The sequence below is a fragment of the Ochotona princeps genome, chromosome 13, assembly GCF_030435755.1.
Source record: "Ochotona princeps isolate mOchPri1 chromosome 13, mOchPri1.hap1, whole genome shotgun sequence".
Classification (NCBI taxonomy): domain Eukaryota; kingdom Metazoa; phylum Chordata; class Mammalia; order Lagomorpha; family Ochotonidae; genus Ochotona; species Ochotona princeps.
The window spans coordinates 14,710,073-14,737,914 of NC_080844.1; the positions used below are offsets into that span (position 1 = coordinate 14,710,073).

The window sequence follows — 27,842 nt, forward strand, 5'->3', positions numbered from 1 at the left end:
CCAATTTAAAATCACAATCACATGGACAGGCTTCAGGTACTACTACATTTTAAGAGCTCTCAGGTAAGTCCACTGTGCATCCAGGATTAAAAACCAGCGGTCAGAATCTTGCTTTCTAAATGTGGTCTGCAGACCTGCGTAGTCATTGAGAACTTGTCAGACATGCAGAACTGCAGGCACCACCTGAGACTGCTCACAACCTGTAAGGTGATGCCACCTCTGATCCACCAGAGCAGCCGGCCTTGGGGAAGCAAGAAATGTTACTGTGGAAAGACAAAAAAGAGGAACCATGTGGGGCCATTTTCCAACACTGCAATGAAATACCTGAAGCTGAGTTTTATTAAAAAAGAAGAAGAAAAGAAAAAAGGAAGTTAATTTAGTTCACAGCTTTGGAAACAGAAATTCCAAACTGCAAGGCAGGAGCTCTGGCACAGCCCCCCGGCTGCCTCACCGCCTGGAGCTGGCACCATGGCAGGAGTATTTGTGGGAGGGAGGGATCCCAAGGAAATAGAGGAAAGAGACAAAAGCCAAGACTCGAGCCGGCTTTCAGAACAACTCCTCTCTTGAGACAAATAACTCCAGGGCCCAAGCAAGCTACCTTCATCTCTCCCAAGGACAGCACTGTCCACCACCAATGGACTTCCCTGCAGGCCTCACTTTTTAAAGTTTCCACCCCCTGCCCATGCAGCCACATGCTGGTGATCAGGCTTCTAGCACATGAGCACTGGGAGACACAACTCAACCCAAAGCAGAAACCTTCCCTCCAACTCCTTACTTTCAAAAAGCTGGGCCCTTCCCACTGGCATACATTTGGCATGGGAAGGGGGCAGACCAGGCTCAATCAGTTCACGTCATTCACTGGCAAATCCAAGCACCAGAACAGAGTGTGGGTCGAGCCAGGTTTGGTTGCAACAAAAACCAGTGCACAATACGGAATGCCAAGGTGAGGTTGCCTGTACTGGATGTGACCATAGCGCCCAACTAGCATGCGTGAGAACTAGGAAGCGAGGGGGTGGAGCTGGAAGGGGGAATAAATATGAGGGAGGTTCCCTTGCTGGACAGCTACTCCCACTGGAGAGCGTGAGCTGGGATGGGGGCAGACCAGACTAAGCAGGGCTGCAATACCTGTGTGCCTGATGTGGACTAGATCAGGGAAAAGCCAGGCTGGGCTGATTATTCCTACTGGTGCAAACAAAATTAGAGTGGGTGAGGGTTGTTTGGGCTTAGCCACAGCATCAGCTGGCAGAAGCTGGCACTGGGGGCTAATTCTGTCAAGTCAAACCACAGAACCACCTGGAGAGTGCATAATCCGGGAGTGGGAGAGGCCTGGAGGGAAACAGTGAGCTCCTTCCTCTTGGGTTACCACTCCCACGGGAGAGCACAAAAACTAGGACAGGGGCTGGGGTGGCTAGACAGACACCCAACAGCATCTGTGTGGGCTGCATAGTGGAGCTGGTTAGATGGAACTAAGCTTTAATACCCACTGACATGTATGAAAGCCGAATGGGATGTGGACTAGTCTGCCACACATACTGGCAAACCAGGGTAGGGGGTGGGCCTGGTGGGGTTTATTGTGGGTCGCTCCAACTAGGCCACAGCTCCCACTGGTTTATGTGAAGGCCGAGTATGTGCTGGGCAGAACCAGGCTGGACTGCAACACCCATTGGTTCCAGTGGAAGTCGGGGCTGAGAACAGAACCAACCCAGCAATTGCAACCACCAGCTGATCAGGGCAATGGACTGTGCAGGGCCCTGTACTTGCTAGTGCATACAAGAATCTGGTCTGGAAACACCTCAGACAAAGTTTCTTTGGGGATCTCCCCAGTTGAAATGCCAGACTCAGAACCCTAACCAAGAAAAGACAGAAGACAGAACAGGTCAATCAACCACCTCAGCTATATGTTGGCAGCAAAATACTGGGCAAACAGAGACTCTATGATGGACTATGTCAATCAGTGGATTCTTCAACCACCTCATTGTGCTTGAAGTGGCGAGACTGGTAGTGATTCATAACCGGTGAACTATCAAAACCACTTAAGCAAGAATCTCAGAGCATGCCCCACATCCGGGACCTGGGGTGGGTGGGAAACTGGGTGGGGCTTCTCCCTCAATATTCCCCCTTTACCTCAGATACATGAAGGAAACAATATGGAAATAGTCTTACCTACTTTCCTATAGCCCTTGAACCTTTTTACCCTAATTAACTATGTAAAGATTGTCAAAAATATAATTCAAAAAATGGAAAAAAAAAGTTGGGGGGGGGCCAGTGTGTGGTAATATAGTGGCTAAAGTCCTTGCCTTGCCCGTGCCAGGATCCCATAGGAATGCCGGTTCTTATCCTAGCAGCCCTACTTACCACCCAGCCCCCTGCTGGTGGCCTGGGAAAGCAGTCTAGGACAGCCCAAAGCCTTGGGACCCTGCACCTGCATGGGAGATGCAGAGGAGACTCCTGGCTTCGGATTGGCTCAGCACCAGCCATTGCAGCCACTTGGGGAGTGAATCAGCGGACGGAAGATCTTTTTGTCTTTCCTTCTCTCTATATCTGACTTTGTAATAAAAATAAACCTTTTTAAAAGATGGTTATGTTTTCATAAGATTGGTTTTCTCTGATATCTCAAGTCACTACCTCATCCACATAGCAAACATTTCTTCTTTTGGATGTATACAAATCTCTTTGGTCCAAAGCCCCAAGCCACAACTCAGCTCACCTCTCCCACTGGCTAATCACCTAGGAACCTCACAGCAACGCAGCATACTATGAAACTGCTGACGATGCTGGTTGCAAACTGGAAGTGTTCCATTAGCCAAGGTCTAGGAGGCCACAGCAGGGAGGGTGAGGGGGCAAAACCTTAAGGACATAAAGGAATCTGGGGCAGTTTGAAGGCACAGCTGATCTAGCCCCCAGTGCAAAGAAATAACAAACTGGCATAAAGTTCACTTTTGCTAGAACTTGAAATCACCCCACAGGCAATCTGAGATCAGATCACCAATTTAAGAAGTTTCTGCAAAAACATAAAGAAGTCTTTCTCATGATTCATGGGCCATCTCAATGCTCTCTCCTGTATGAATGGAGGAGTCCATTCTTTCATCCCACTCTCCTGACCTGACACAGACCACACCAGTTCTGATCTAAGGTTAGAGAAGATGTGCTGGACCAGGATCAGTGACATTGGGATACAGGGTGTGGTACCGATTAAGGCTGTCGCTCAGGACACCCACATCCACATCAGAGTCCCAGTCTGAGTCACGATCACTGTACTTCTGATCCAGCTTCCTGCTAACTGTCCTGGGAGGCAGCAGATGAAGGCTCAAGGACTTGGGTCCCTGACACTCATGTGGGACACCCAGATGGAGTTTTAAGCTCCTAGCCTCCACATGGTTCAAGCCTGACTGTTGTGAAGCATTTGGAGAGTGAACCAGCAGACATGCAATACTCCCAACTCTGTCAATCTGCCTTTGCAGCAGAGGAAAGCTGAGCATTTTTAAAGATTCATTTATTTTTATTGGAAAGTCAGACCTACACAGAGAAGGAGAGACAGAAAGACAGATCATCCATTTGCGGGTTTACTCCTCAAGTGACCACAACAGCCAGAGCTGAGCTCATCTGAAGCCAGGAGATTCTTCCAGGTCTCCCATGCAGGTGCAGGGACCCAAGGCTTTGGGCTGTCCTCAACTGCTTTCCCAGGCCACAAGCAGGGAGCAGGATTGGAAGTGGAGCAGCCGGAATATGAACTGGCGTCTATACGAGATTCTGGAGCATACACAGCGAGGACTTTAGCCAGTTGACCACTGCGCCAGGCCCAAGATGAGCATTTTCAAAAGAGGTTTAGGAAACAGAGGCCTAGGTCCTTATGAAACTACTTGACTGCAGGTGTTCACCAGCAGGTAGTAAGTTTGTAAAACTCACTGATTCCCTGGGGTGGGGCGCACCCAAAGCAAAGAATCCTGTGATGAGGGGATCATCAGAATATTCTAACAGCTTCCCCCAAAAGGAGACATGGTAAGTGCTGGAATCACACTTGTGGAGCCAGGAATCTAACTTCAAAATAACAAAACTAGATAGATAGACAGACACACAGACAGATAGATGATTGATAGATGATGGAATAGATACATACATACATACATACATACAGAATCTACAAGGCTCCACAGGGAATAGGAAGCCCCTTTGAAGAACATTTTGCTTGTCAAATGTATCAGATTATTGACTACTTTTGTTTCTACTTTTATGTGCAAACTCCTGCAAGTCATTCCTGACTTCGATTCAAACTGACTTCTGATAGGGCTCCCACACTACTGTCATTGCACAATTTTCTTTTGCTTTTCTCCTGTATTTCACTCTGATTTCAGAATTCGATATCGCTTCCTCCTAGTTTACGCCCATATTTCGGTGGGTTTTTTAAGATTTATTTTTTGGGGGCCCGGCGGCGTGGCCTTGCGGCTAAAGTCCTCTCCTTGAACGCGCCAGGATCCCATATGGGCACCAGTTCTAATCCCGGCAGCTCCACTTCCCATCCAGCTCCCTGCTTGTGGCCTGGGAAAACAGTCGAGAACAGCCCAAAGCCTTGGGACCCTGGCACCCGCGTGGGAGACCTGGAAGAGGTTCCAGGTTCCCAGCTTTGGATCGGCGCGCATTGGCCCGTTGCGGCTCACTTGGGGAGTGAAACATCGGATGGAAGATCTTCCTCTCTGTCTTTCCTCCTCTCTGTATATCTGACTTTCCAATAATAATAAATCTTAAAAAAAAAAAAGATTTATTTTTTGGAAAGGCAGATCAGATTTACAAATAGAAGGTAAGACAGAAAGATCCACTCCCCAATGGGTGCAATGGCCAGAGCTGAGCCGACCCAAATGCAGGAGCCAGGAGCTTCTTCCAGGTCTCCCAGACAGGTACAGGGTCCCAAGGCTTTGGGCTGTCCTCGACTGCTTTCCCAGGCCACCAGCAGGGAGCTGGGTGGGAAATGGAGCACCCAGGATACAAACTGGTGCCCATACAGGATTCTGGCGCTTGTAGGATGAAGTTTTAGCTACTGAGCTATCACGATTTATGCCCACATTTTGATAAAGTGTAACAACTAGTAGCTTTCTATGAAATGATGAAATTTTTTAAGATCTCTTAAGCCCTCAAAATGTCTCTTACTTAATTATGCTCAACATTCTACATTGAAAATCAATTTCCCTCAGAATTCTGAAGGCATTCTTTGTCCTCTGCAGCCTAGCTGTTGTTATTAGCAAATCTAGCACTCCATTTCCAAACCCTTGAGGCTGTGACCTGCTCCTGCCTTAGGGTATTTCCACTTTCCTTGGCATTTTACAATGACTTATTGGAAAATTTATTAAAAGTCAGAATTGTAAGAGAGAGGGAGAAACAGAACTTCCATCCACTGGTTCATTTTCCAAATGGTCACACTGAGCAGAAGCCAAGAGCTTCTTCCACATCTCCCATATCGGGCCAAAGATCCAAGGCCAGCATTTGGGGAACTGTGTGCCAAGTGAAGAAGCCTAGTCCCAAACCCATACCCGTAAGGGCAGCAGCTTTACCTGCCACATCACAATGCTGGCCCCACAATGACACGTTTAGTATGCTGTCTGTCTTTTATCATCTTTCGCCAGTTATTCTCACGATCTACAAATGCATATCTATCCTAAAGTTCTGGGAAAATTCCTCATAGTATTTCTTTAAGGAATTATCTCTCCTTTACTTTGCTCTGAAGTCCCCTTCTTTCTGGAATTTATGAACACTATATTATACCTGCTAAATTGATCCTCCAGTTTTATTTACTCTCTCCTATTCCCGTTTTTTGCTTTTTATTTCCACTTGACCTTCTGATTTTTTTTCTACCTTATTTTTAATTTCTAGGATCTGCTTTTTATCCTTTATTATCTCTTCAGTCTCTTGCCTCATGGAAGCAATATCTTACCTATTTACATATTAATTACAGGTGTCTAGAGTTGATTGTTTCAATTTTATTCTCTTTGAATTTTTGCTTCCTTCAGGATCTCTTCTCCATTAACCACCTCCTCCCCCGCCCCCCCCCCCCCCCCGCCTTTCCGGCTTCTGGCTACTTTGCTGAAGGTGTTCTGCAAATGCCTCCTTTTTCCTTTTTAAGAGCAAGGTAGTGCAATTTACACTTTCATAATCTGGTCAGGCCGAGGGTACGAGGGTTACTGACTAAGGGATTTACTGAGGAAGAATGGATTACAGGCATTTTTGTTTCTTCTCATCTTGGAACTTCAAGTGCCAGTATCTGAAGGTCTTTTCTCTAACGTTTCTCATTTTACTCAAAATAATCTTTCAGTATCCTGCCCGAGTAACCTCTCTCTCCTAGGACTGGAGTAACTGGTCGTGGTGAGACAAGTGTCTCCCTGGTTAATATGCACACTCAGAATTCTATTAAATTTTTTTTTCAGTTCATCATTTCCCTATATCCCTACATCTTCTATCTGGAATCCTTAAATCCAGAACCTCACAGATACTTCAGTTTCTCCAGAGAAACAATTTCCAGTCTCCAGCAATTATTTCATGTTGCTGCATGGAATAGGAGAAGTGAATGATGATCTAGTTCCTTTCACAGGCTTCCAACCGGTCCTATGCTGTACTCCAACACCTCTAATGCTGGGGCATTCTGGGCAATAAACCAGCTGCAGTTCCCAGCATCTGTCTCTCCAAGCACCTCGGAAGGCATGTAAGTATCAGCTTTCTCCCATATACCACACAGTGGCCTCAGGCGTATTTGCTTTTCATTCTCCAAAAACCGAGCTGGTTCCTTCCGACTGTGTTGCCACACTGAATGTTTACGTTATTACAGTGGTATTTCAGAAGGGACCTTCAGACACAAAAGTGTTCAACTCACCAATTTCTAATCTGAATCCCATAAATGAAACCTAACAACCATAGGAACTGCCAAATAGAAGTACTTAGCAATTTTTTTGAAGGCTCCTAACCCTTCCCTTTGTACAGGCACACCTGATTTGCTAAGATCTTTTCCCAATTATCTTGATGCTTATTATCACTTTTTTAAAATTACAATTTACCACGCACCACAAGACTTTAAATCTGTGGATTCACCAGATCAGCCTTAAAAATGGTAGGATAGTATAACACTAGATTACAACTAACAAAGAAAACACAGAATTTGCATGCCACAAAGCTTTTTCACTGGATTTTTCTTCCCACTTCAGAGCAACCTAGGGTGACCTCAGCTGAAAGGTATCTGCATTGATAACCCTCAAGCCTTTTCCCAGAAGCCCTTTGGCTACCCTAGGAAGCCATCAGCAATACCCAAGTCTTAGTTGTTTTGCAGCTGAAGAAGGGTCAACCAGAGTTTTTTTTTTTATCAAGAAAGAGGAATTTTTTTCCTTTCTTTTTTTACATTCCAAAGATTACCTTTTCATTGTCATCCAAAAGATAGCATTCTAGAGAGACAGACATACCCTGGAAATTTTAATCTTAATCTTTGAAAAAAACCAAAAAGCAAAACAAAAAGACTGCTTATTTGAAAGGCAGATTCACACAGGAGAAACAGATCATCCATCCACTGATTCACTCCCTAAATGGCCACAGCGGCAAGAGCTGGGCCAGTCCAAAGCCAGGCGCCTGGAACTCCATCTGGATCTCGCATGTGGATGCAGGGCCACCTCCTGCTGCTTTCCTAGGCCACAAAAAGGGAGCTGAATCAGAAGTGGAACAGCTGGGACTCAAACCTGTGGCTATAAGGGATGCTGGCACCACAGGTAGAGGCCTAACCTACTATGCTATGGCACTGGCCCTTGAAGATTTTAATCTTGAAGGCTGAAAACCCAGCACTGGTCCTAAACAATGCATAACGACACTTGTAAAAGAAATAATTACAATTAGTAGAATCATGTGCCCAGTGGCATGGCCTTGCAGCTAAAGTCCTCGCCTTGAACATGTCGAGATCCCATATGGGCACTGGTTCTAGTTCCGGCAGCTCCACTCCCTGCTTGTGGCCTTGGAAAGCAGTCAAGGACAGCCCAATACTTTGGGATCCTGCACCCATGTGGGAGACATAGAGGAAGTTCCTGGCTCCTGGCTTTGGATCGGCACAGCACCAGCCGTTGCGCTCACTTGGGGAGTGAATCATCGGATGGAAGATCTTCCTCTCTGTCTCTCCTCTCTGTATATCTGACTTTGTAATAAAAATAAAATAAATCTTATAAAAAAAGAAAATTAGTAGAAGCCTAATGGCTAAAGTCCTCCTTTTGCATGTGCCAGGATCCCATATGGTTGCCTCGTCCTGGCTGTTCTGCTTCCCATCCAGCTCCCTGCTTGTGGCCTGGGAAAACAGGATGGCCTAAAAGCCTTGGGACCCTGCACCGGCATGGGAGACCTGGAAGAGGTTCCTGGCTCCTGGCTTCGGAGTGGCTCAGCTCCTGCTGTTGTAGTCACTTGGGAGAGAACCTTCTCTCATCTTCTCTGAAAATCTGCCTTTCCAATAATAAATAAATAATCCTTAAAAATTACAACAGTAACTACAGAATAAAATACTGACATTATATTTTGAACTGCTTTTACTTGAAGGAAGAACACATTTGGGTCTGCAGGAATTCACTGCATCCTTCTGTCACTCAAAACATTCCTGAAAGAAATACCAACCATGTAAGCAAGAGGGGAGGGGAGCTTCCCATAGGAGAAAAATTAAATTGGTCTATTTCTAGAGCAGGGTTGTAGTTATATGGGTACTCACTGAATCATTTACATTTCAAAAGTTTTCTATATATATGAGATGTTTTTACAGTTAAAATACTTTTTAAAAGGTTAAAAGAGAAACAGATAAAAAGGTAGAAATCTCACTTGTCATGAAACGCTCTGCCTTTATCTTCCTTGGCCAGAATTTCTCCACACTCTGGCATGGACAAAGCGTGAAGCTGTCATGATTTACTTGAGGCACCCGAGTCAATATCCCATCAACTTGCAAGTCATTTTTGATGTTTTATTCCACACAGTTAATTTAAAATGAAAAGTCTGAAATGCGGGTTTACCTTGCAGCCCATATAGTAATAATGATGCCTTATGTTTGCACGACACTGCTTACTTGCAAAGGCCTTTCATGTCAAATATCTACCAGGCACAGCCAGCACTATTTTCTCCCATGCTATACAGCAAGAAACTGAGGCATTTAATAACCACTGACACCTAAATGATGACAGAATCAGGAGCAATTCCAATTGCCATCCTTCTTGTGAAGGGTTCCTTACACACTGTAAGAGAAAGAACTTTACACTTCTATACCATCACCACATCCAACTTTCTGGGCGCTGCTGGAAAGAGTCATGAATTCGTGAGGGACTCCTCCTCCAACAAGGCTAAGGCCTCTTCTTAGCTCTGAATAGTATTTCAATGTTTGGACTACCATCGTATTTACCCTGCAGAGTATCTTGGTTGCTTCCAAATTTAGGTACTTGTGAATCAAGCTGCTATAACTATCAGTGTGCAGGTTTTCTGCGTGAACCTAAATCTGAGGTTGCTGGAGTAAACACCAAGGAAACCAATTGCACATGGTAAAAAACCACCACAAGCGACCCCTGAGCTGGCTACATCACTTGACTTACCCACCAGCAACAAGTGGGCTCCTGCGGTCCCATGCTCTTGTCAGTACTGTGTGGTGTCAGTGATCTGGATTTTGGCCAATGTGTACTGATGTATCACTGGGGTTTCATTTATATTCTCCCAAGGACGTATGATATGGATCATTACTTTGAAAAGCATGTATTTTCACAATTTTACTTACTTGAGAGGCAATATTTCTCATATAGATTTTACATAATTTTGTTAGATCTATACCTAAGTATTTTATTTGGGAGGTAGTAACATAAATGGCTTCATGCTTTTACATCTCAAATTTCACTTATTCACTCCTTGTATATGAGAATATGGTTATTATTTCACATTAACCTTATATCCTACAACTTTTATACATCTCTTAATTAGTTCTGGGGGACTGTTGCGTTTTTTGCCCCTCCCCCCCAGATTTTCTATACCAGCACATCATCTTCTAACAAGTTTTCTTTCTTTTTTTTTTTTTTATTTTATTTTTATTACAAAGTCAGATATACTGAGAGGAGGAGAGATAGAGAGGAAGTGGAGCTGCCGGGATTAGAACCAGCAGCCATATGGGATCAAGGCGAGGACCTTAGCCACTAGGCCACGCTGCCGAGCCCAAGTTTTCTTTCTTTCCAACCAGTATGCCATTTGTACTTTTTTTCCTTGTTTTAGTAACGTTCGTTTTTCCACAACTTTATCTAGCCTAATCAGATAATTAAATATTATTCAAAAAAGACTTTTAGCATAACAAGTACTATTTATCCAAATATTATTCCATAAATAAATGAGAAAACAAACATAAGCCAGGATTGTTCTGGGTAATCTCAGGCCATCACCCTCTTCTGTCGCTTTGCTGGCTACATGAGGATGGTCCAGTTCAAGCTGTCCAGTCCCTCCTTTGATCTTCTGTCTCTTCCTTTCCACTGGCAGTCACTCCACACACACTCTGGGGCCTCCCTTATGGTTCTAACAGAGATTCACTGGCACTCAGTGCCTCTAGTTACTACCCTTTGATTGTCCGTCAAATTGACACTCCTTCCATTTCCTCTCCACTCAGATACCCCTCAAGCGCCCAGTGGACTCCTGCTCCACTGACCCCGCTCCTCTGAAATGACTGACAATGATCTTGCTGACGAATGAACTTTGTCTTCAATCTCAGCATCCCTCTTCTCAGGCACCTCACGTCCCCCCACCCTCATGTTTTGACCTTAGTTTCTCAGTCTTCTCCTGTTTTCTGTTGAGCAGCCTTTCTGCCTCCTTCCATCTCATTCCAAGTCCATATATACTGGCTTTCCCATCATTCTTCCATGGGTTTTTCTTCTCATCCATACTCTAAGCTCTTTCATTGGCCCACCATGCCCGTCCAGAAAAATGATCAAGATATTTTTCCTTTTATAGATTATTCTCAGGGCTGGCAAAGCAGGAAAATCCAGTGCCTGTCCCACCAGCATCCCATATGGACTCCATTTTAAGTCCTAGCTGCTCCACTTCCAATCCGGCTCCTTGGAGAGCAGCTCAAAAATGGCCCAAACGCTTGGGCTCCCACCCATGAGGGAAACCCAGAAGACACTTCTGGCTCCTGGATGCAGCCTTGCCAAGCTCTGGCCTTTGCAGCTATTTGGGGAGTGAACCAATTGATGGAAGCTCTTTGTTCTCTCCAATCTTTAAATAAATAGTTTTCATCCATCTGGATAGTATATGGAGCCAATGCGTTAACTGTGTATATACTATGAGCTGAAAGTCCTTCTTATGTGTCAGTGTCATTCCCTGCCAAAGTTATCCTAGGTATGTTTAATGGGAGCACTTCTTATATGATTTCTATAAAAGGAAGGTGAACGTGAGACGGAAGCATTAAGAATAACTTAGTATCCATCACAAACACTACAAAACACTGAAAAGGTACTTAGTACCATCAGCGACAATGAAGACACATCCTTAGGAAGGCCCAGAAATTACCCATGTGCAGTTCTTCTTGTCCAGTCAAGGATACAGGAATCATTTTATTTCAACTAAAATCATAGAACTGTAAATCAAAGAGTTGGTAAGACCATTGTGATTGTTCAATTGCCCATCCCTACCACCAATTCTCCCACTGAGAAAACTGAAGTCTTGAGACACTAAACTACCTCCACATCCACACAAATGAGCAATTACAGCAGTTATCATTTACTAAGGATTTTGTGCACACCAGGCTGTTAGCCACTAAGCTATTAGCACACATCATCCTAACCCTCACAATAACCTGTCAAGGTAGTTGGTACCATCCCCACCTGAGGTGAAAGAACAGCTGAAAACATCAAGTCAGTGCCAGTGTTGTAGAGCAGTGTGTTACGCTGCTGCCGATCATGCCCACATTCCATACTGGAATGCTTGCGTCAGCACCCGCTGTTCCACTTTCAATCCTGCCGATGTGCCTACAAAGTCAGTGGAAGAAGGCAGGGCCCCTGCCACCTGTGTAGGACACTTGGATGGAGTTCTTGGCTCTAGCCTTTCACTTGGCCCAACTTGAGTCATTGTAGCCACTTGGGGAATGTACCCACAGATGGAAAAACCTATCTCTACCTTCCTCTATCTCTTGTACAGGCTTGTCAACTGGACACTGTAACAGAGGGAGGACATACCAGATATTCTGCCTTTTGTCTTCTATGTTTCTCCAGTGAATAATTACTAAGTAAGCAAACTTTAACACTTAAGCTTTAATTCATTTCTTTTGAAATCCTGAGGCATGAAATCCAAGTAACTATATTACTATAAAAATTCTTTATTGTATTGCAAAGTCAAGATACACAGAGAGGAGAGACAGAGAGGAAGATCTTCCATCCCATGATTCACTCCCCAAGTGGCCACAATAGCCAGTGCTGCGCCGATCCGAAGCCAGGAGCCAGGAGAATCTTCCAGGTCTCCCACACGGGTGGAGGGTCCCAAGGCTTTGAGCCGTCCTTGACTGCTTTCCCAGGCCACAAGCAGGGAGCTGGCTTGGAAGCGGGGCTGCCGGGATTAGAACCAGCGTCTATATGGGATCCTGGTGCATGCAAGGCGAGGACTTTAGCCACTAGGCCATGGCACTGGGCCCACTATAAAAGTTCTAAGGGGCCCTCATGATAGTGTAGTAAACTTCTTCAACCTGGAAACATTCACGCATTTCCCTGCTTTTCTCTGAGTACCTGTTCACCTTAAAATCCATTTGTCCAAACACATTGAACAAGTACTTAATGAGTCCCTAGCAGCCCAAGGCACCAGGGATGATACAACACTAAGTGACACATACTTTCACTCTCAGAAAGTTTACAAGCAAAAGGCAATGAGCTAATTAATTGTAGCAACCACTACTCCTGCACCTGTCAGAGCTCTGGCTGCCACATGGCTTTCTAACAACTGAAGTCCAAGGGTAGAAGTCAGGACTGAGAATTCTGGCCTTGAATCTTGAGCAAGTTCCTTAGTCCTTCATGAAGGTATGAAACCTGTTTTCCTGTCTTCCACTACATCACTTACTCTAGTTTTCTTTATAACTTAAGTCGTTCCGAATGTAGCTTAAAAGAACTGCTTGCATACCCTCTCCATAGAGTTAAACTGCTGGTAACAGTCACCAGCCAGTTAGTCAGACTTCAGATCTCTGCAGAAGCCGTGTCTCCATTTAGTTAATGCTTCGTGTGAAGTGCTACCTATGGGGACTTCTCCAAACTGCAGCTATGTCTGAAGCTTGCTTATGGGACTCAGGGAGACAGGACAGAAATAGCAGTATTCCACACGAATACAAATCTGCTGGACTGGGAAATTGACTTTGCTGATTCCATTTCAATATCCTGCATTCCCCTCCCCCTCCACCGCCCCAACACAGGTAATATTAACAACCACCCCGGAACTTACACAGAAACCTATGTTCTCCTAAGAGAGTTCCGTTTTCCTCCACACCAGGCATCTTGAGACATGAGACTCAAACCTAGCTTATGCTGTAAAGCAACAGCACAGTGGAGAAAAAGAAATCAATCACAAGCAAAGTAGAAAGGCTCCATCTTGGAGACGTGCCCACAAAAGGCACTGGATTTTAATTGTCAAAGTTAGTCCTACTCAGAAATCAGAAAAAGCGAACGAATTCATTCACAAGTCAACAGACACGGAGTGTTTCATATTTGCCAGTTCTGGATGCTACAGCCATAATAAGGGACCATCAGCAGAAATCCCTGCCTCCAAGACACTTCTGCTCTAGCCAGAGGAGACAAGGCAAAGAACTAAAGAAGGTGGGGTTTACAAAGATGAAGTCTGATGAAGAAAACAAGATGCGGAAGCGAGGTGCTCCTGGAGGCAGAAGGGATGAAGAGCTGATAAAGGGATCCCCTGAGCCTCCCTGAGCTAGCACTTACGGGAATCCTGAATGAAGAAAACTTTTTCTCAATCCTACAAGTGTGCGGTGGGAGGGTGGGAGAGATGAAGATCTGCCTTCATGAGTGGTCCACTAGGCTTCGGGTCCCTTTAGGATTTGGCTTTGTAAAGCCCTCCCGTCAACCCAAAGTTTAGGGATCTCTCCTTAACTGAGGCATGAATGATTCTTGGAAGATCCATTAACTTCTGACATTTTTTGCTAATCACTTCACACCTATTCCAGCAGCTGCCAATTACTAAGGGGCTCCTGCATCCCAGGCCTCCCTTCCACACCAGCCGGAGTCTGAGCGAAACGAATCAGCGCTCATTTACCGACTCATTAACGCAGCCTGGTGGAGTCTCGTGATCCTCCCAGGAACGCGCACCAAGTCCCGCGCAGCGTGGGGGCACCTGATGCCCCACTACCACCAAAGTAGTCAGGGAAGTGGGGAAAGGCCGGCGGCTCGCGTGTTGCCCCGGGCGCCGTCATCGCCAACTGCTTCCCGGCGAGGACGTGCGCCTGAGGACCCCGAGTGAATCATCAGGCCCCGCTCCGCTGGCCGATGATTCATTCCCCCACCGCACGTTCCGGCCGTACTCTTGACGGCCGCACACGCAGCTTCCCTAATTTTAAACAAATGTTATAAACTACAAACGCCTGCAGCCAGAAACGTGTGGACCCAGGCGCAGCAGCGGAAACGGCACGTTGCGACCCCTGCCCGAGTATGCTCCCGGGGCGGGAAGGGCACGGCGGGTACGTCCGTTCCCCACTCGCAGGCCCCAGCGGCACAGGCGTGCGCGCGAGCAGCGCCCGCGGAGGGCGCACAGGTGGGTCCGCACCCGGCCCTGCCGCCGGCCGCCGCCCGCCCCCTCGCCAAGGCCGCCGCGCCCTCGCCCCCTTTCCTCGCAGTGACATCTTATATAATAACCCGAGCAAAACGGAAGCGACGCGCGCTGCCGGGCCGGGCTCCCGGCCTGGAGCAACTGCCCTCGCGCCCCGAGCCCACGGCCTCCCGAACTAGGCGCTCGGGCGCCGCGGCTTCCCCAAGCAAGAAGGGCCCGCGCGCGCCGGCTGGACTCGTCCCTCCTCAGCTAGGGCGCTGCTGTGGCCGGTCCCCGTCAGGAAGCCGCGAGCGTCACTAACTGCGTCAGCTCCTTCAAACACATTTCATGGTCTCCCTTCAGCCCCAAGCCGCTGCTCGCGCCGCCGGGCCGCTGCCGGGGCTGCAGGGCGCCCAGCCCGGGGAGGAGAAAGTTCCTCGGGGCCCACCCCTCGCCCGCCCGGCGCCTGGCCCTGCCGCGCCTCCGGTCCTCACCGTGCGCCTCCGCGCAGCCCGCCAGCCCGCACCAATGTCAGGTTTGGGTAACTTGGGAGCCGGGGCGCCGGGCGGCCCCCCTCCAGCTGCCCCCGGAGCGCCGGGGCGAGGGGGCCTTCTCTCCCGCCTCCATCCCCAGTCCTGGCCCGGCGGAAAGGAGCCACGCCAGAAACTTCCCCGGGCCGCGTCGGGCGGGGAAAACCGCCTGGGTCCGCGCGCATCGCTCCTACCTTGTTCTCGAGAGGCCACGATCCGGGCGGGCCGCGCGGGGCGCGTGGTGCGCGGGCGCGCGCGCGTGGGGCGGTAGGTGAGGAGGCGGGGCGGGGTGCGGGCGGCACGGGGCGGGGGCTGGGCCGGCCCGGCGGGCGGGCGGGCGCGAGGAGAACAAGCCCGCGGCGGCGGCGGCAGTGGCGGCAGTGGCGGCAGTGGTGGCGGCGGACGCGGGGCGAGCGCGCCGAGGGGGCGGAGGAGTTGCCGTGGGTTTGTTTACGCATTGCTGCCCGGCTCGGGGCACAGCCCGCACTCCCTGATTGGACACAAACTGGGGCACAGCCTCTCGCCGCCGCCCGCCGGGCTTCCTCAAGCCGCTGCCGCGCAGCTCCCGGAGAGCCCTGTCGGGCACGGCCCACGGCAGTGCCCAGGCCTCCGGAGGGGGACGAGCCGCGACTGGCTGCCCAGGACCAGCGAGGAGCCCAGCGTTTTCGCCCGCGCCTCGCCATCGCCCACCTGTAGAGGCCCGCCCGACCTTGGCGAGGAAACGCTCGAAACTTCTTATGAAGGAGACTTGGTAGCATCCAGCGGTGAAAGGGGCGCTTTTTACCACCCCACCGGCGGAGGAAGCTCGGCCTTAGCGCCGGAGGAAAGCTGCTCAAGTTTAATATGCCGCGTTGGCAATGGGAAAGTCTTAGCTTCTAACTTTGCTGCTTTTAATCCCTCAGACTTACCCTATTAGCAGTGATCTTACCCCCTCTGATAATTCCCTATGGCCTCAAGCCCCAGTGCCTTGGTTTCGGAGACCCTCGCACTATTGGGCCTCCACCTGTCAGCCACCTCTCAGCTGCCCGTCCATCAGCCCCAAGCTCTCCCTCATTCAAGCTGGTGTGTTCTCAGCTGCAAAATCCCAAAACTCGCTCCACCTGCCAAACTCTCGTGGACTCGGCTTCTTTACATCTCTGTGCGTGCAGCCTTGCCTACTCCCTGGCGGACTGGTCCCTTGTAGCTGGCATGAATGTGACTTGGGGGCCGTGCACCTGTGCCTTCCTCCCCTCCCCGCCCCACATGTCTATGGATTCTTTAAGAAGAGGGACCTTGTTTTCCTGAGGGTTGGGGGGGGGGTGAGGCTGTCCTGTGATGGGAGAAGTGAGAGCTGTGGTGGTAATATTTCTTCTGAGTGTGTGCAGCTGGCACTGGAAACATTCCAGTCTATCAAGAGGATCTCCAGACAAACCTCAGCTCGCCGAAAAACAAAACCAAACACTTCCCCAAACAGCTCCCTTTCTCCCTTTTTTTCCTGTGCCTCTGTATCTCCTCGCCAGCACACCTGCCCACCTGCTCTCCGTGCTCCATAATGGGCACTTCATCCTTGGAGGAATGCCATTGAAATGTACAGTTCCGTTCTCTCAAGCCAAGGCTCACAGAGGTCATAGTGAACAGAAAAACTCATGAAGGTGTAGACATCGACCTCATCCAGTAACAAGTCATTCTTGGGTTAAAACCCTCCAACCCTGTAGGCTAGTGCGGACCGTCTGATCAAACCCTGCAGAAGTGGCCCCTGGGAAACTTGGATTTCTCTTGGATTTCTCAGGTGTCTGGATGAGCCCCACCCAGCCCCGCTGAAACTCTTGGAACTCTGGGGATGAATCCCAGAGCAAGCTAAGCTTGCTTTCCCGAATAATTCAGTAGTGGCAGTTTAATGCAGCATTCGGGCTACAGAGCTTTTGGAAACACCGAGAAAGCATAAGGAGGGCAAGGTGTGGCTCATGCTGGATGTACCTTCTCCCCTGGGAATGAAAGGGAGGGCCCATCCAGTCAGGAGTTTAGGTCAACTCTTGAATACTTAAGCTGCACTCATGAGAGGATCCACTTAGTAGGAGAGGGAGGTTGATTTGGGTTTACAGCTTAGAGGTTCCCTGGCCAAGATCAGCTGGCCCATTCATTTGGCACCTGGTAGAGGCTGGCAGTGGTGGAGGTCTGTGGAGGGAACATCACCTGGTGAGATGGGAAGCAGAGATAGAGGACACTCTTTCTCTACCCTGTATGTGGTCTCTCCTTATAAAGCCACTGTAATCCAGTCATGAGGCTCCACTTTAGCAACCTCTCCCAATCCCATCCCTTGTCAAAGGGTGCTCCACCTCAGACACCATGATTAGACCAAGCCTGCACCTCGATGCATCAACTGTTAGCATGAACCCATTAACTATTAGTTTAAGATGCAGTGGTAAGTGCCTGTTCAAACCATGACAGAGCTGGAGACATGAAGGAAGTGAAACTGTGGGAGACGCTTTCCAAAGTAGGGTAGGGGTGGGAAGAAATCCCCTAGCTTTCCTTTTCCTCCCACCCTCCAGTGATAAAAAGCAGAAGCCCCCCGGAGAAGATGACCAAAGGCAGGGGTCAGTACCCTTTGAATACAGCTCAGAGCAGGGAAAGGAGAATGGGTCTGAGGGCACAACGACAAAGTGATGGGCACCCCAGGCTTGAGTGCTGCACCTGTTTGCATCTGGAATTCGTCTTCCAGAGTAGACTAGCCCAGTTTCTTCCCAGGTCCCAGGACTCCCTTCTCTGCCCTTGTATTTCCATTTCACTCCTATCCTCTGCTCCAGCAGAAGGCCGTTACCTTGTTGTTTTCTCTTGATGCTCCTGCTTGCCTGCTTCTGACATGTTTTCACTGGTGAGGCTCCGCTCACTCTGCTTGTCCTACCCTTCCTGGGCATGCTGGCAGCCTGTTACCAGGGTTTTAGCACATACTAAGATGGGAACTACCAAATGATAGCTCTTCTAGATGCCCTGCTAGATGTTTTACACAACATATTTAATATTCATACCTATTAGGTGATCATAACGTAGTGGAATTCAGGGCCATCACTGTGGCCAACCACAAGGAAGGCCGTTGGTGTGCAGATCACCAACCACATTGCTAACGGTCCTCTTACCTTTCCCATGCTTGTTCACATCCACCTTCTTTTTTCTTTTTTCTTTTTTTCTTTTGGTTTTTTACTTTCTTATATCTTTTTGTGTTTTCACACAAATGCCTCTCCCACGTCCAAAATCCCAATGGTCTAGTGCTTCTCCACTCTAAATCTGCAAAGACTGAGACTAGCTATTTAGAGGAGCTGTTATTTCGGCTGATTTAAAGGCTGGCTAGACTTTCCTAGAAATTGAGGAAGGGCATTCTCTATGGAACAAGAAACAATGTAGTCTGGCTTGAGTGGAACACACAGGAAGGCTAGGAAATCAGACCATCCTTCTGAATTTGTCGTTAGATCTCAATTCTCTGAGATAGAACATGGATCAACTGTATGCACATTTAATGTACATTAAATTAGAAATCTACTATTTTAATGTCAGAAAGTTATCTCAACATTGTCTGTCCCAGTGCATCCATTTATAAGTGAAGGAATTGAGGCTTAAAAGACTGAGGTCACTGGAATGTAATGAAGATTGAGCATGAGCATTTAAATCCGTACTATGAAAATGTTAGCTTTCTATGAGCTTAAACTTACCTGTGATTAAGCTTCCTCATCCATAAAACAGAGAAAGTGACAGAATCTTCCTTAGTGGGTTGTTGTGAAAATGAAATGGTATTGCTTAGAAAACCCTTGGATCTTACACCTGCTGTAATCAACTGATGTAACATTGAGTGGCTTAAACAGCACATTTATTTCCTACAGTTCTGGTGGCTGGCAGTCTGACACCAGGGTACATGTTTGGTTGAGATTCTTGTGAAGTCCTGTTTCCTCTTCTAGTGTGCACATTGCTAACGTCTCATCACCTCTTCTAGTGGGAGAAATACAGCAAGCGAGAGAGCTCTCTGGGGTCCCTTTTATACAGACACGTAGCCCATGCACAATGATATCATCTTCAAGTTCTAGTGACCTCCCAAAGGGTCCACCTCACAAAAGCATCACCCTAGGAGTTAGGATTTCAGCATATAAATGGGGAAGAAGCATGAGCACTCATTGCATTGTAAGCGTGTAACACAGTGCCTGACCTGGCACAGAATCAGTACTCTTTGAATATAGGTGAATCCGGTTATGATTTCCCAAGGTTATCCAGCTGGCAAACACAAGAACTGGAACTGGTCCCCCAAGAATTTTTTTCCCCTGTGGCTCAAACTGAATATTGTCTGCATTTGTCGACGTTATCTCTAAGGCTGCCTGTTGAATGCCATCTCTGAAAATATGCTGCTCCTCTAATCTGCTGTTTAAAGAAATTTTCAGTTATCTTTCTAGCTCCAATTCCTCTGTTTCCTGCTTCGTGCTCTGGCCAGCCCTAGTTTTCCCTACACAATCGCCTCCCCAGCCCTCAGCTGGCCCCTGGCTTACTGTCAAGTTTGAGGGAGAAGAGCAGCCTGAAAAAATTAGCCATGGACTTATAATTCATAGTTAACCACAGTTTACAATTTCTGATCTAGTAAAAGCTTACTATTTTAAATATAAAAGGATCAAGAAATCATCAAACCTAGGAGATTTGAGGATTTGAATTATCCATTATTATTCACTTATACACTGTCAATCCTACTGGCTTAAATATTAATAGTTCCTTGGGGGAATTCACTTAAACCATGAAAAAGTCTTCCTTACATTCTAACGGCCACTCCTGTAGCAAAATTATGACAGATGAGAACCATCTTGTCTCTCTGCCTTTCCTTTCCTTTTTTTTCAAAGATTTATTTATTTTCATTGCAAAGTCAAATATACAGAGAGGAGTAGAGCCAGAGAACCATCTGTCTGATGGTTCACTCCCCAAGCGGCCGCAACAGCCAGCCGTGCTGTGCCAATCCGAAGCCAGAAGCCAGGAATTTCCTCCAGGTCTGTCATGTGGGTGCAGGGTCCGAAGGCTTTGGGCCATCCTTGACTGCTTTTCCCGGCCACAAACAGGGAGCTGGATGGGAAGTGGAGCTGCTGGGATTAGAACCAATGCCCATATGGCATCGCGGCACATTCAAGGTGAGGACTTTAGCTGCTAGGCCACCGCGCCAGACCCTCTGTCTTTTCTTTCTTAGTCTCTGGCACTTCTCAAAACTTCTCAAAAAAAAAAAAAAAAAAAAAAAAAAACACAAAAAACCCCTGTGTGCAGTCTATACTCCCTAGATTGTAGACATCTTGAAGCAGTGCACCTTCCTCGCCTTTTGAGGTCTAGAACCTGGCTGAGTACCCAAGTGTAAAAGGTACCTGCATATCACTGAGTGGACTGCCTTAAGCGGTGCCACACACACAGAGGATCTCCCTTCCTCCTCTGTCCTCAGACCTGTGCCACCTGTGTGCAGCTAGTTGCCATTCTGTTGCAAATTCACCAGAAAGCATGGCAACAGCTTATGCGAAATAAGTGTGTTTTACAATGTGAAAAATACTTTCAGAAGGGTTTATTTTAATGGTGTAAATCCAGGCAGTATTTTAGGATGGAAAGGAGGAATTTTTTTTTTTTGAGCAATTGGACTTCCCTTATACCTCAGATCACATAATACAAACTGAATCTTCTCTGTCACGTTAATAAAGGCTTCTGAGCTTTCACTGTTAAATGCTTTACTTTAGGTTTCTTAGATTAATTTGTAAACTGCCTCTGTTTTAAATATAACTGTATTAACTATCCAGCCCAAGTAATTTATTAAAAAAAACACCATTTTCCTTATTCTTAAAAAACAGTCAACAATTGTTCCATTTTCTCTTCTACTTCAAAATCAACTGGAACCCCACACCCTAATCATGCACTCTACCTCTTTAATCCAAAAGTCTACTTAAATGTGCCTGCTGCTTCCTCTAATTCATGTTCATGATTCCATAGGGACTTGAAAGGAACCTAAAGGCACAGAAATCTTCATGGCAGTCTTGATGTTGCATGCTCTGTCCACTCACCTGGTGTCTTCAAATACTCCCCAAAGCGAGTCCCATTGCCAATGTCTGACTTCCCCTTTTCTGCTCATCACCACTAGCCACTGGGTCCTGCTGGGTTTAAATGAGTCATCCTGTGACTCCTCCTTCTCTAAAGACCTCTACTTCTACTTCAGGATGCCTCTCTCTTGTCTTGAACTACCTATAATTCAGGGCACTTAAAAAAAAAGATTTATTTATTTATTTATTTTTTAATTGGAAAGGCAGATCTATAGAGAGGATAAAAGACAGAGAGGAAGATCTTCCACCCGATGATTCACTCCCCAAGTCACCACAACAGCCAGAGCTGAGCTGATCTGAAACCAAGAGCCAGGAGCTCTCTCAGGTCTCCCACATGGGTACAGGGTCCCAAGGCTTTGGACCATCCCAGACTGCTTTCCCAGGCCACAAGCAAGGAGCTGGATGGGAAGCAGGGCTCCTGGAACATGAACTGGTGCTCATATGGGATCCTGGCGTGTATGAAGTGAGGACTTTAGCTGCTAGGCTACCACACTAGCCAGGCACTTTTTCTTTGTGATTGACTACAAAATACATCTAATGGTTTTACTGTCTCCAACTTCTGAGTTTAACATAATCAGCTTAATATAACTTAACTTTCTTAATTATAATAATACAGTGCCATTTTGCCATAAAAATCTAATTCAACATATTTAGGCTACCATAAAAATTAAATTGTTAAGTCTTTCCAATTCTGAAATATATGCTGTAACTACACGACCTTGAGCACACTTAACTTCCATGAACTTAAGTGTTCTTAGCCTAACTAGTGATCAGTATACATGCCTAACTCAGAATTGTTTGAGAACTAACTATAACAATAAATGTAAAGTGTTTAATAATGTCAGTTGTGATTGCTAGTATTTGTTGAGGGGCTTCTAAGGACCAAGAGTTATTCTAAGCTCTTTAAGTGAATTTCCACTTTCCTGACAATATCAATCCTGTAATGTTGATTTCATTGTTATTCGCAGACAAGAGGACTGAGGCCAAGAAAAGATAAGAAACGTGAATAGCGTCAACCAGCCAAGAAGAATTCAAAGCTATACGTAGTCAGATCTGGGCAAGCACATGCACAGCATATAACTAGGAAGAATTTAGTCAACTGTTGCTAGTGCTCTGTGTATCACCAGTACAAACAGCATAAAGAGAGAAGAGGATCTTTTCTTTCTTTCTGATTTCTTCATTAAATTGTGCCTCAGTATTGTTTTAGGAAGAGATGGTTCATTTATGATAATTAAATGTGTGGGGTACCAGTTGTTTCTGTTTCCCAAAAGAGATGGATAGTTAGGGGTTTCTGTACTAACTAGGTTCTGTGATCACCTAGCTCTCACCATTCTCAATCTGCTCTCTGAAATATTCTTTTTTTTTTTAAGATTTATTTATTTATTTTTATCTGAAAGGCAGATTTACAGAGAAGAGGAGGGAGAGAAGGAAGGAGAGAGAGAGAAAGAGAGAAAGAAAGAGAGAGAGAAAGAGAGAGAGAGAGAGAGAGAGAGAGAGAGAGAGAGAGAAATCTTCCATCCATTGATTCATTCCCCAAATAGCGGCAAAGGCCAGAGCTGAGCTGATCCGAAGCTGGGAACCAGGAGACTTTTCCAGGTCCCTCATGTGGATGTGGGGGTAGGAGCCTAAGGACTTGGACCTTCCTCTGCTGCTTTCCCTGGCCATGAGCAAGGGAGGTGGATTGGAAGTAGAGCAGCTGGGACATGAACTGGTGCCCACATGAGATGCTTGTTCCTAGTGAAGAGCCAGAGATTTGCTCCCTAATCACCCCTTAACAATGCTTTCGGTCTTTCTCATGAATAGAACTGCAAGATTCTTGGCGTTTAGTTCTGTTCGTTCTCCTACCTCGGGTATTTCTGCCACAGACACTAACAAGGGAAAAGGAATCCCCCTCCCTGCCCAGTATCTTCCCAGCAAATAATTCATTTAGTTTCTACTATGGGGAGATATTTCCTTCTCTTAGTACACACTTTTGTAACATGATCATCCAATGGTTTAATTTAACTCTTTTGCCCTTTAATGGTGCTAAAAATAAGACTGAGCATTCTGTTATTTGAAGTCTCTCCCCAGGTATCCCATGAATTCTTTTGGGGTGCCTATTTTATTTCTATTTAGTTCATGACATCACATACCTTCCCTGTTCTCTTCCCTCAAGTTAGTGATTCTGCCTGAACATTTGGTTGTTTATGTTGGAACATCTGGTTCTTTTGACTCATAGCAAAAACGGACCTCAGTTTTCTAATAGTGAGATTTTCATGGATTTCAGAATCTTAAAATGCTGCAGCCAGAAGGACTTGCATAGATAACAGAGGCCAGCAGATTCCTTTCACAGTGAGGCACCATGACCCAGTGAAGGCAAGGGTCAAGTGCAAGGCTACACAGCTTGTGACAGGACAAAACCAGAACTGAACCCAAGACTTCTGCTCCATTTGTTTCTGACCATGTGGATTAAAGGATACTCAGAAGTAATAACAGAAAGGATTCATAAGTGTTTTCTCCTGAACTATTTTAAGCCTTTATTCCAGTGACTATACATTCTCAGGGGTTACAGAGGAATAGTAATGCATGACTGAAAAAATTTAGGCATAAAAACACAAGCATTACAGAGCTCACTGTGTCCTTTTCTTTCCCAATGACACTTTGTACAGTGCCTGGCACACCGTGAGTTCCAAAGAAAAGTGATGACACATTTCATATTTCTCTTTATGTCATCGCCATTGTTGTTACTTGTGATGATTTTTACTTTGGGGGTACCAAGGCTTCTGGAAGCCCGGCTCTTCTCATTTACAGTTCTCTATGAAGGCACTGCGGACCTGTCTTCCACAGCAGTGATGATGGTGACAACTTCAAATGATTTGAGATCTATCCCCCAAGCATGCAGGTGTACTTTGAAAACTTTCTAAGCTTGAGTGAGCATGTTCCTAATATATTACACATTATTGTGAAGAAGAAGCATTCTCTGGAGAGTTTGGAAAACACAAAGGAAACAAAATGTGACCACTTAGGATTGATTTATTTTTCTAGAATTTCTTGGGATCTCTCAAACACTGATGTGAGTCTGATTTTCTAAAAGGTAAGGGTATGAAGGATGTAAAATCCCCTCAAAGATATTTGATCATGAAATTATTGATCCTAATGGGACTGGTGCAGCATGTGAACTTTGGGAACCGTTCAGGCACTCACATTCCTTGGGTCTTAGCTGGAGAATGCAATCTGCACAGCAGGCTGTCTGTTTCTGATGATAAGGTGCCTTGGGGGTGGGGGGGAGTTGTTTTCTGCTGTGTAATGAGTAAGGCTATAGACTCTGCTCATGTTCATCCTTTCAAGACACAGGCCTTGTTCTTTCTCATTCTGAACTTCTGCGGGTAGAAGAATCACACACTGTTTAACTCCGACCTCATCTATAAAATACTCAAGTCCCATAATCATTTCAGCTGTCCTCCTTGAATCTAGTTTCCAAGGGCCAGAGTCCAAAAAATTTAATAACTCTCCAAACAACACCTGGAATTCACTGAATGCATATTGTGGTTAAAACATTGTGTTGACAGCTTTACATGTCACAACCTACCTTCTTGTCACCATACGCTATGAAGAAGCTATTAATATTTCCATTTTATACAGAAGGAACCTGAAGAAAGGTTAAGTATTTTTTCCAAGAAGGTTCCAGAGCAAGGCTTGGTGGAGAAAATAGAACTGGGATTTGAATCTAACTACCTAGTGCTGTTCCTCTAGTGTCCGTTTAAGTTTTCAAAACGTGGGTGTTGCTGCTCCAGCCTTCACCAACTCTTCTGCACTAGGCACAGCATCTGCCATGCTGGAGCCAATACTCATTTGAAAAGCAGGATTAAGCTGTTTGTCCAGATCCTGCCCGTAGCAAATGATGGTCCCAAGTTTTCCATTTCCCCATCCCATTCCATCTCAAAGATCCCTCTTCAAAGTGAGGGTTCCCTCTCCTTTCCTGAGCATAATCTGGTACTTCCTGTTCAGCTACACCCCACTTTCAGTTCTGCCCTCCCCCAAATAGACTGCGATCCTAGACCTAATGAGCTCAGTTTAAGTCTAAATGACTTGCCACTGATAAGCAAGAAAGCAGTTGTGTTGTTGCCCTTGGCTAATTTCGTCAGTTTCCTAGAAGGATATTGGCGGGGAAGGAGGTAGTTTATGCGGTGCCAGCACGGACTTGGAATTCTCAGTATAAAATGAAAACCCCATGGTGGTCGCGAGGGGTTGTGCCCCTCACTGGCCTTAGCCCCACACGCTGTCCCCGACCTGTTGGGCTCCCGGCAGATGGAAGAGCTAGGTAATATTTCGGGAAGGCCTAGCCATCAGAGAGCATTTATGAGGTAACAGGGACCACATCTGCCACCCCAAAAGCCACCCCTCTTCAGTGACACTACTGGCCTGCACCCCTGGCCCAGAGCGAGGGAAACCCTCACTGGCCTCTGTGTCGTGGATGGCCGCACCTCCAAGCTAAGGCACTAGTGACAGCATCCTTCTCCTTGACCGTGGCCTCTGCTGCACTCAGGTCCAGCAGCTGCCCCAGTGTCCCAGCCCACTGGAGTCCCTTTTCCTCTCGTGGGGCCTCTCCACACTTCATCACATCCGCTTCCAAGGAAGTTGCCGGGTTGCTCCCACCAGAAGGCCCAAACTTCTCCATTCCCTGGCTCTCGGGTGGAGCGAAGCCACGTCCCTGATCACAAAGTGAGCTGGCTGCTGGAGAGGCCTGTGGAGTATACCACGGGCTCTGTGTTAGCCGCGCCCACGTGGGCAGACCCCCAGGTGGGGGAAGGGAACTTCTCTCCCAAGTCCAACGAAAAAGATGGGCCAGTGGAGAAAAAGAGCCAGAACGGCCCATACGAGGTTGAAAATGTCAGGTCTCAGAACCCTGCAGGTCAGACAGGCCTGGCTGGCCAAGGGCTCCTGGGACGCTGGGGCCCCAGCCATGTTGCTGACCCTTTTATAACCAGGTGGAAAAGGGGCAGTGAGGGGAATCAAGTTACCCATCCGGTTTCTGGCAACAACTCCCTGCAATTTGTAGCCGTCCAAAGGAAGGAATGTGGAGAATGGGCCATTCCTGGTGGGATGGTGGATCCGGGTGCCACTCTGCAGAGGGAATTTGGAGAGGAAGCCATGAACGCCTTACAGAAATCCAGGATGAAAAGGCGGAAATTGGAGAAACAACTGCACCTGCTCTTCAGCCAGGACAAGTTTGAGGTCTATAAGGGCTACGTGGATGATCCACGTAGCACAGATAATGCGTGGGTGGAGACGCAGGTTGTGAACTACCCTGAGGACATGGGGAAAACGGCCCACCACCTTCTGCTGGTGGTCATGCCACAGAGTGAAGTGGGTAGATGTGAGCGATATACTCAAACTGTATGCCAGCCACTCCTAATTTATCCTCTTCGTGTGGCGGAGAAACAAGGTGCCCGCTGGAGTGAGGGCCTGTAAATTTGACTGCTGTGCATGGAAGCTTGCAGCATAGAGTGAGCCGGGGCCTTCTAAGGAACACATGTGCAAAAGGCACTGAACAGGACAGAGTGGATCATTTCTTTGTTGATTATTTCTCAAACTGGGTACAGTTGAGAGTCTTAGATTAAGCAATACCATTAATGTAGTGACTTATGCATATGCTATATTCTTGGTTTAAACCAAATTACATAATTGATGCTCTATAGAACTATGAGTGAAAAAGATAGCTTACCAACCACAGCCTCAATGAGCTAGCCTCTGTCGATTCTTGCATTTGCCAGTTTTTTTTCTTCTGATACAATAGGATGTGGTCTAATCAAATGTGTAATCTGGCTTTTTTGAGTTGTGTTCTTAAAAAAGATCTAATTATTTGAAAGGCAGATTTACAGAGAGAGAGAGAGAGAGAGAGAGAGAGAGAGAGAGAGGTTTTCCATCCACTGGTTCACTCCCTAAATGGTTGTAATGGCCAGAGCTGAGCTGGTTCGAAGCTGAAAATCAGGAACTTCCTCTGGGTTTCCTACATGGCTGCAGCATCCCAAGGATTTGGTCTATCCTCTACTGCTTTTCCAGGCCATAAGCAGGGAGCTGGATCAGAAATAGAGCAGCCGTCTCACAAATTGGCACCCATATGGGACACTGGCACCACAGGGTGGAGGATTAGCCTGTTGAGCACCTGCCCTGAGTAACATGCTTTTAAAGTTAGCTTCCCATGGGCTAGTGTTCATTGCTTTTAGGCACATACACTCTTTGGTTATTCTTGTTTCCAGAGGTTTTGGCTTTCATGGGAAAAGCTCAGCCTGTATTTTAGCCCATAAAAATCTGCTTACAAACTAGATTGGGGAAAATGCAGTGGTCAGGATATGAAGTAGAGTCATGTCCCACGTCTGAGTTTGCTTCCTGGCTCTAGCCCCTGACCCCTGCTTCTTGCCAGGGCAGGCCCTGAGAGTCAGCAGGTGGTAACTGCAAGGATTGGGCCCTGGGAGGCTGGGACTGAGTCACTGGCTCCTCACCTGAGGCTTCA

The 27,842-nt window shown here is 46.8% G+C and overlaps 1 protein-coding gene and 1 pseudogene across 2 annotated transcripts in view; one reads left to right on the plus strand and one right to left on the minus strand.

Annotated features, from left to right (window-relative positions):
* The window catches only part of PCGF5 (polycomb group ring finger 5), a 107,344-nt gene extending 91,730 nt beyond the window's left edge, over positions 1–15,614 (minus strand). The window contains exon 1 of one of the 2 annotated variants that reach the window (XM_058671133.1): positions 15,473–15,614. The gene's annotated coding sequence lies outside the window, so the exon portion shown is untranslated. The remainder of the gene's footprint in view (positions 1–15,472) is intronic. The other variant, XM_058671137.1, reaches the window with a different exon arrangement.
* Positions 15,615–17,603: 1,989 nt separating this feature from the next.
* Positions 17,604–26,800, plus strand: LOC101525744 (ADP-ribose pyrophosphatase, mitochondrial-like; annotated as a pseudogene).
* The last annotated feature ends 1,042 nt before the right edge of the window (positions 26,801–27,842 follow it).